The following is a 7,289-nucleotide window of genomic DNA, read 5'->3' as shown; positions in this document are numbered from 1 at the left end:
TATTGAAGAGGTATGGAGAGAGTGGACATCCTTGTCGTGTTCCTGATTTTAGTGGGATGGCTTTGAGTTTTTCTCCGTTTAATTTAATGTTAGCTGTTGGCTTGCTGTAAATAGCTTTTATTATATTTAGGTAGGACCCTTGTATCCCTATTCTCTCCAAGACCTTTATCATAAAGGGGTGTTGAATTTTGTTGAATGCTTTTTCAGCATCTAGTGAAATGATCATATGGTTTTTTTCTTTCAGTTTATTTATATGGTGGATTACATTGATAGATTTGTGTATGTTGAACCAGCCCTGCATCTCTGGGATGAAGCCTACTTGATCATAATGGATAATTTTTCTTATGTGTTCTTGGATTCGGTTTGGAGAACACAATAATCAACTTTATATGGAAAAACAAAAAACCCAGGATAGCCAAAACAATCTTATACAATAAAGGATTGTCTGGAGGCATTACCATCCCTGACTTCAAACTCTATTACAGAGCTACAGTATTGAAAACAGCTTGGTATTGGCATAAAAACAGAGAAGTCGACCAATGGAATCGAATAAAAGACCCTGACATTAACCCACAAACCTATGAACACCTGATCTTCGATAAAGGAGCTAAAAGTATACAATGGAAAAAAGAGAGCATCTTCAACAAATGGTGCTGGCAAAACTGGATGTCAATCTGTAGAAGAATGAAAATAGATCCATATCTATCACCATGCACAAAACTCAAATCCAAATGGATTAAAGACCTCAATATTAGTCCGAACACACTGAACCTGATAGAAGAGAAAGTGGGAAGTACTCTACAACACATGGGCACAGGAGACCACTTCCTATGTATAACCCCAGCAGCACAGACACTAAGGGCATCATTGAATAAATGGGACTTCCTGAGGCTGAGAAGCTTCTGTAAAGCAAAGGACACTGTCACTAAGACAAAAAGACAACCCACTGACTGGGAGAAGATCTTCAACAACCCTGCAACTGACAAAGGTTTGATCTCCAAAATATATAAAGAACTCAAGAAACTAGACCGTAAAAGGCTAATCAACCCAATTATAAAATGGGGCACTGATCTGAACAGAGAATTCTCAACAGAAGAACTTCAAATGGCCAAAAGACACTTAAGGTCATGCTCAACTTCCTTAGCGATCAGGGAAATGCAAATCAAGACAACTTTAAGATACCACCTTACACCTGTCAGAATGGCTAAAATAAAAAACACCAATGATAGCCTTTGCTGGAGAGGTTGTGGAGAAAGGGGTACACTCACCCATTGCTGGTGGGAATGCAAACTTGTGCAACCACTCTGGAAAGCAGTGTTTCGGTTTCTCAGGAAATTCGGGATCAACCTACCCCTGGATCCAGCAATACCACTCTTGGGAATATACCCAAGAGAGGCCCTATCATACAACAAAAGTATATGCTCAACTATGTTCATGGCAGCATTGTTTGTAATAGCCAGAACCTGGAAACAACCTAGATGCCCTTCAACGGAAGAATGGATGAAGAAAGTATGGAATATATACATATTAGAGTACTACTCAGCAGTAAAAAACAAGGACTTCTTGAATTTTGCATACAAAGGGATAAAAATAGAAAACACTATCCTGAGTGAGGTAAGCCAGACCCAAAAAGAGGAACATGGGATGTACTCACTCATATTTGGTTTCTAGCCATAAATAAAGGACATTGAGCTTATAATTCATGTTCCTAGAGAAGCTAAATAAGGTGAATCCAAAGACAAACACATAGGCATCCTCAGGAATATTAACCTTCATCAGGCGATGAAAGGAGACAGAGACAGAGACCCACACAGGAGCACCGGACAGAAATCTCAAGGTCCAAATCAGGAGCAGAAGGAGACGGAGCACGAGCAAGGAACTCAGGACCGCGAGGGGTGCACCCACACACTAAGACAATGGGGATGTTCTATTGGGATCTCACCAAGGCCAGCTGGCCTAGGTCTGAAAAAGCATGGGATAAATCCGGACTAGCTGAACATAGCGGACAATGAGGAATACTGAGAATTCAAGAACAATTGCAGTGGGTTTTTGATCCTACTGCACGTACTGGCTTTGTGGGAGCCTAGGCAGTTTGAATGCTCACCTTACGAGACCTGGATAGAGGTGGGCAGTCCTTGGGCTTCCCACAGGTCAGGGAACCCTGATTGCTCTTCGAGCAGATGAGGGAGGGGGACTTGATCGGGGGAGGGGGAGGGAAATGGGAAGCGGTTGTGGGGACGAGGCAGAAATCCTTAATAAATAAATAAATTAAAAAAAAAAAGAACACTTAGCGTCACTCCAGCTGCTTCCTTTACACAAGCAGCAGCTCCCGTTACACTGAGAAGTTAAATCTCAATATCCTGCAAGTGAAAACAATTAGGAAGAATTAAAAAGCAAGGAAGAAACCCTGTCTCAAATAAATAAATAAATAAATAAATAAATAAATAAATAAATAAAGCAAATGTTGTGTTCTTCTGCCACCTCGTGGACATTGTCCATCACTACAACACCAGTGGCCCAAGCTTTAAGGTTAGTATTACCCATGCAAAGGAGGAACAAACATACAGAGAAATATTAGTATTTTAGAAGTTAAAAAAAAAATACAAACTGTTAAATAAGTAAAATAAATAACAATGTAGATTTATAGACTTCATTATGTATTCTTCCTGAAACACAGCACTAGTTATCCTTGAAACATTTGATTTTATCTGGTTCAACTTACTACCATTTCCCCCACATTTAAGGACTCTTTATGTATGTCAGGAGTTCTCATCCTTTTATCGGGTTTCTCCAGTTGCTGTGTCTTTCCTGGCTGTTTGCAGGATGCAATCTCTCTGTGTTGAATGTTTGAGTTGTTATGGAGACAAAGGAGGCTGTGGTAGAGAGAGTTCACACCCCCTGAGACTCCAGCTCCAGGGATCTGATGCCCTCTGCTAGACTCCAGTGCCACAGACACACACACATACACACCCACCAAAGAAAGAAAGAAAACAGACCAGCCAAGCGATCCTATTACAGGCTATCCCAATAAACCATCTATGCTATAATCTGATCATAAGATCGGATGATTTAATCAGAGACCATTCACGAGTTTCTCCAATGATTCTAAATTTTCTCTAAAATAATTGTTTTTAAATAACCTACTACTACTTATAATATTTGTGCCAGATGTCTCGTTGGCAGAATTTAAACACTTTCATGTTTTGGAGTGAAATTGCTATGACAATGAACTGAATATACCTTGCATTCAAATGTGAGGTACTTGATTTGAGAACAGGTCAAGCCCACCCTTGCATTTGACTTTCTAAGACAAGGAGCAAATTACTTCCACTTAACTGGTGTCTGTGTAGTCATTGTAGGGTAGGGAGAGACTGTAAAAATATTCAGTAGTTAAATGCTTCCAGAGCCAGCAAGACATTCAGCCAGTGCGAGTGTCTGCCACTAACTTGACGACTTGAGTCCTATATCTGGGTGACGCCCTGGAGAAAAAGGGAACTGATTCCCACAGCGTCCTCTAACCTACACACACACACACACATGCACACACGAACACGCACGCACACACACACACACACGCACACACACACGCACGCACACAAATGCACATAAAAACTTTTAAATTATGTAAGAACTATAAGGCATTATAAGGATACAAGAAATTGAAGTACTGTGTCTTCATGGAGTTCAGTTTTGTTCTTTTGTGTGGTATTTTCTTGTTTGTTGGTCGTGCTGTGCAGGCCTAGCTTAGACGGAAGCTCTATATAAACCCAACTGGCCTGGAACTTGTGCTGTTCCTTTGACACCCCCTTGGAGTACTAGGATTACAGCACACACCCCCAGGCACCACATGGCCAGCCAAAGTTCAGTGTTTTAGTCACAATAGTCTATTTACGTTAGGATTTTAACTAAAGTTAATGTACAGCAGCCCTGGGGGTTCTCCCATGCCCCCATAATCCTCCATGCCCACTACCACAGCTTTGCTATTGCTTAAACTAGAATTGGTTGATGACAACTTTAAGAAAGTCCCGGATCAATTCTGTCCCCACCCCTCCTCTCCTCTCCTCTCCTCTTCTCTTCTCTTCTTCTCTCTCTCTCTCTCTCTCTCTCTCTCTGTCTCTCTCTCTCTTGCCTTGTAGTCATTCAAGGAAGTGCAGCAAAGAAACTGCTCAAATGTCCACCCCACTCCCCCACCCCCCACCCCACCCCACCCCACCCCCTCTTTCACCTGCTCTTTTTTTCTCACACAGCACACCTCAAAACTATCTCCCTCAAGGCAGATGTAGCAACAGGAAGTACGGCCTGTCCTGGAGCTGTCAGGCCATCCAGAGATCCTCAGATAACGCTCACAACTAGTATCTGGTAACTTAGTCAGGATTGCCAGTGCTTCCATTGTGCCCATGAGATAAAATCTGATTAAACCATAAAACTCAGGGTTCAGACAGCCACACAGTTGAGCACATAAGGGTTTCCAGAGGGCAGGAAGCTTGGAGCCCTTCCCCCACACTGTGTCCTTTGTAAAATTCTTTGTACTAAAGTGTTAACGCATCCTGTGAACCATTCCAGCATATTAACTCAAGCAGAGGAAGGAGGTAGCTGAAACCTTGAAGAACAGGTTACACAACCTGGGGCTTGTGTTGTGTTGTGAAGGAGGTGGTCTTGAGCCTGAGTCTTCCCTGTGCCTATGGCTAGCTCAGGGTAGATGAGGTCAGAATTAAGTGGAGTTACGCAATTTCACAGCTGTGGATGGAACTGGTGAGAGAGAGAAACAGCCCAGGGGCATGTTGGTGGTCACGGTGTGGGAGACAAGGAGATGCTTCACTGTTCCTGAAAGCCCCCAAGCCTCTCCTATGGTCAGTGACCACACAGGCACTATGTGCTTTTACAGACTGAGAGGTGCAGCGGCTAACCATTCCCACCTCCGTGTAGGCCCCAGTCATGACAAGCTCTCCATGGAGGCCTGAGTCTTTACCTTGAGGCAATACCCAGCTCCAATAAAGACCACAAACTGAGACTACCCAGGCACCACTCAGGAACAGACTATTCAAGGGAAATTCCCAACTTTACAACCTTTGCAGATAGGATCACCTGCCAGCATACACCCATCATTTTTCACCAGGACACCCCTAGACAAACATCAGCCAATCAGGGGTCCGGAACCTCAGAAATCAAAAGGGGAGAACTCAAATAAATTTTACTAAAATCAGGAATAAGACAAGGCTGTCCACTCTCTCTATATCTATTCAATATAGTGTTGTATGTTCTAGCTAGAGCAATAAGACAATAAAAGGAGATCAAGGGGATACAAAATGGAAAGGAAAAACCCCTATAGCTCATAAACACCTTCAGTAATGTGACTGAATTCAAGACCAACTCAAAAAAGAAAAAAATCAGTAGCCCTCCTGTATACAAATAGGCCAAGAAAGAAATCAGAGAATCATCACCCTTCACAATAGCCACAGACATCATAAAGTGTCTTCGAATAACTCTAATCAAATAAGTGAAAGAGCTGTATGACAAGAACTTTAACCCTGTACTCTGAACACTTGGGGGCACATCAAGGTCTCTGAACACTTGATGTGATCCCAGCTGGCTGGAATAATGGCTTTCAATTGGCTATACACTCTGTTTGAGGGGCCATCTCTGGTAGGCTACCTGCAACAAAGATTGTCTTTGGGTTTTTATTGCTGTGAAGAGGCTTCATGACCATGGAAACTCTTGTAATAAAGTAAAACATTTAATTGAAGGGTTTCATTTCCAGTTTCAGCGGTTCAGTCCATTATCATCATATCAGAGAGTAAGGCGGGACACAGACAGACTTGGTGCTTCAGGAGTAGCTGAGAATACATAAAGTTGACTGAGACACTGGGCAATATCTTGAGCCTAGGAAACCTCAAGGCCAGCTCCCACAGTGACACAGTTCCTCCAACAGGGCCAAATCCACTCTAACAAAACCACACCTCCTAATAGTGCCACTCCCTAAGAGATTATGAGGACCAATTACATTCAAATTGCAGCACAGATAAAGGAGAATAAAACTAGATCCTTATCTCTCATCCTGTATAAAAATGAACTCTGAATGAATCAGGACCTCTTAGTAACTTGAATGAGAGTGGCCCCAAATCAGGCTCATATGCTTGAATACTTGGTCCCTAGTTAGAAGACATGTTTGGGAAGGGTTAGGAGGTGTGGCCTTTTGGAGAAGGTATGTTACTGTGGGTAGGCTTTAGGTTTCAAAAATACACACCATACCAAATAGCTCTCCCCCCCACACTCTGCCCCATGCTTGTGGATCACTCTGGAGCCCCGAGCCCCCAAATAAATGCTCACTTTTATAAGTTGCCTTTGTCATGACATTTTGGCACAGCGATGGAAAATTGATTAAGACAGAAGTTGGTACCAGGAGTGGCGTATGGTTCTAACAGGCATGACCATGCTATTTTTGGAAGAAATCTGGAAGTCTTTGGGATTTTGGACTAGAAAAGTGATTAAATGTTTTTAGCAGCACTTAATGAGCCAACCTAGTAAGAACCAAGACGACAGCAGTGCTTAGAGAAATGTTTGGAGGGGAAGAAAATTAGCAATTGTTTAGAGAATATCCTTGCTGTATTTAGGCAAAGAATATGATTGATTTCTGCCCTTGTCCTGTGCCCTACCTGAGGCTAGATTGAAAAGTTTAGGACTAATTTCATTGGCAGAGATTTCAAGACAGCCTAGTATTGATTCTGTTGTGTGCTTATCAGTAATCACTCTTATGCCTGTCTACGATGAAATGAGCAAGCTGGGAAAAAAGAAATACAAAATGTACAACCTGAGGAGAAAAAGAACACCAGGAAATTTAATGTTGGAACCAAGTTTCATAAGCAAAGAGGCAAGACATTAAAAGAAATGCTTGATAGGAAATGGAATTAAGGAAGTGGTGCACACAGGGCAAGACCCCACTCATAGACATCCAACTTGTAAACAGGAAATGCATAAGGAATCTTCTGGCAAAGCAGAGGAAAGCTTATTCAGCAAGTGAAAGTATCAACATATCAAAGATTATGCAGATGTAATTCAAGCAGGAGGTCAGGTTCCACTCCAAGCAGGCAACAGAACTTGGCAGTTCTGACCACTTGGTTCTGGCTTTAAAGTTATAAAGAATGCAGAAGTAAAGGGGCTGTGGAATCTTCTCCCACTGTTAAGGGAGCTGTTGAAGTCCTGCATGTGATGGGGGGTTCCTAGATGGTGACATTGGTATTACTTTGGAGAGCCCAAGATGTTGACGATGCCAGAGCACTGGGTTATACGGC

Source organism: Microtus oregoni, unplaced genomic scaffold, assembly GCF_018167655.1.
Source record: "Microtus oregoni isolate MIOR12 unplaced genomic scaffold, Mior012 000044F_ref0000062, whole genome shotgun sequence".
Taxonomy (NCBI): Eukaryota; Metazoa; Chordata; class Mammalia; order Rodentia; family Cricetidae; genus Microtus; species Microtus oregoni.
This window is presented reverse-complemented; position numbering follows the sequence as displayed.